Here is a 2,859-nt window from a genome sequence, read left to right as displayed (position 1 = left end):
TGCAACGTATCCTGTTTGTATATCCATTGGTTACACGATAGTAACCACTGTATCTAGGCTTTGTACGAAAAATAATTCAAACATTCAATTATGAGCTGATGGGCATGTATAGAGTTGTGAATCCTATGGATTTTTCATGAGTAGAAAAAGAAAAAGAAACACATATAGAAATGGAAACAGGGGCGTCCGCAATGGGGTGGGCTGGAAAAGCTGTAGCACTCCCTAAATAAGAGGATTTTTTACTTTTTACTAGAAACTTTTTTTTGGTTAGAATGAAAAAATGTTACACAAAAATAAGGGTAATTTTTTATTTTTCAAAAAATTGAATATTGGAAATTTTTTGCCCGAAAAAATTAATTTTTTATGAATAGCTGTGGTTTTTTTAATTTTTTCCCGAAAATTTTAAGATTTCGAATTGCTATGAATTTGGTAAAAAAATTCAAAAAATTGAATATTTGAAAGTTTGTTTTCCGCAAAAAATGTCATTTTTTGAATTTTTTACTATTTTTTTGTAAAAAATTTTTGATTTTTTTTAAAATTTTTTTCCAAAAACTTAATAATGGGAATTAAACTGTGAAATATTTTGAAAAATTTTTGTCCAAAATATTTTATTTTTGGGATTTTTTAAAGAAATTTAATAATGGGAATTAAATTGTAAAATATTTTGTGAAATTTTGTTACAAAACATTTTATTTTTTGGATTTTTTAAAAAAATTTAATAATGGGAATTAAACTTCGAAATATTTTGTAAAATTTTTTTTCAAAACATTTTACTTTCTGGATTTTTTTTTTTTTCAAAAAATTTCCAGAAACCAAATCATGGGAAAGTAGACTATACAGACAAATCCCATTCCTAATCCACCCAGAATAAAGGCAGGAATTACTCCGAGTTTGATAAGGATATTTTCATTTATAGCTAGGATGGTATAAAATGTGACAAAGAATAAGTGAGCGGTGCTCAAAACTCTTCAATGAGAGCGTGATCAGCTTTAAATAACAAGCGAGAGTGCGTTCATCATTTTAAAAGAACGATAAAATCGTTTTAATTTTTACTCATTTACGAGGGTAGTTTGAAATGTCCGTGCAAAGTCCAAGAGAGGGGACTACTGGTTGGTATAGATGTTATGTATAATTAGTAGCATCTTTTGGAAGATCACACGCAACTTTCAGCCCGATCCGTTAGTTTCTTTCTGTTTGGCATTCGTTTAAATTTAAGAAAAATGGATTTGCCAGTTTACAAAGTATTAGTGAGCGGCGCTATTGAGATATTATATATCCAAACAAAACAGGATTAGTGACCAAAAACTTCATATATCATTGGTTATTTGGCGATTTATAATACCATTTGACAAAGGTTAAGTTGTATCATTGATTCAACAGAGTGAATCAATATATTCTCGCCAACTCATACAAAAAATCGTTCTAGGGCTTTTAACCTTTGGTCAACTACACCATTTATGTTAATCGCAAGTTAGAGCTTCGTTTCTGTGAATGCAACTGTAAGAGGAAGTGTCTAAACTATCCTGAGAGCTACCCACACAAGCGATAAAAAGGCATAGAATATTTGATTGGTCCACTAAACCTCTGGGGTTGATTAATTAATTGAGTAGAAATAGGCACACTTATCTTGAAAGTGGAGGTCAATTGAGCGACACTCCAAATTCTTAACCTTGCTCATTGTTTTAAATAACGAGTGAGACTGGGAGCAAGCTCATCCTTTAGAAGAGTGATAAAACTTTGTTAACTTCGTCTGTTTCTACCTCTTCTCAAGGTTAATAGAAATGTAAGGTTATAACATAACGCATGTACGATGCATTTTTGACTTCCACCAATGTTTTTAATATTGACGTCATAGTGTATGAGTCGTTGCCTGTTTTGTCAAAATCTGTCTTTCTAACCGAGCAGTCGCTACCATATATCAAATTGAAAGTTCTAGCAATAGTGACGTTATAGACTTTGATGAGTTGTATGTTTTGTCAAAATTTGCCTGTCTTGCCCAGCAATCGGTACAATACATGAAATTGAAAATTAGAGCAATCCCGATTAAATGATGGTCTAACCATGTATTTCCATTAATCTTGCCTCTTATGAGATGACATCAAAAAAATTAGAAAGATGAAGAATAATTTTAAAGATTCAAAGAATAGAGGGTTGAAGTTATGTCTCAAGATCAGCAAAAAATCTTTTTTTCCATGCCGGATCTGTTACTCTCTGCTGTTTTGGATGCGAGTCTGACTCTCATATAGCTGGCCACTTTAAGAAGACTCAGCTATCGGTTCCCCTGAAGACACACCCAGCTCTCCTTCCTTTGTGAAATTAAAGTTGAAAGAATAATCTTTTTTTTTTTGTAAATGAATTTTCCCAACTGAAATACGATTTTCTTATATCTTTATGAAGTAAATTGACATAAGATCTCAAGCAAGCATTAGTCTACAAAAAAACTTGAGACACCTTTCTTCAAGCACAAGCTAATTATCAGGCTTAACTGGATAATAGCTCCTGAAACCTCGAAAATACATGTCCCCTAAAACAGTGGTTTCAGTGGATTACCATAAGCTATTGCAAATAATGTTTGGTTGTCACAAATCGTAAGGCACACTTGAACTTGAAATATATTGAATTTAATTACAATCATAAAGAGTTGTCAAATTCAAATACATCTATAGGAGCGGAAAAATAAGTGGCAGAGCGGATATGGTTCAGACCTATAAACTATTTAGGCCTCGCATCAAGTGAATGATTGGCAAAGATGTGCGCACTCATTGAATGAATTTTTCTTTCATAATATTAGAACATGTAAGTAGAATTTAAAACCTCTACTTGATTCCCTTAGTAATCAGGCTGTAGTTAAAGGTGGTC

The sequence above is a fragment of the Lepeophtheirus salmonis genome, chromosome Z (assembly GCF_016086655.4).
Source record: "Lepeophtheirus salmonis chromosome Z, UVic_Lsal_1.4, whole genome shotgun sequence".
Taxonomy (NCBI): Eukaryota; Metazoa; Arthropoda; class Copepoda; order Siphonostomatoida; family Caligidae; genus Lepeophtheirus; species Lepeophtheirus salmonis.
Note: the sequence above shows the minus strand (reverse complement) of the source record.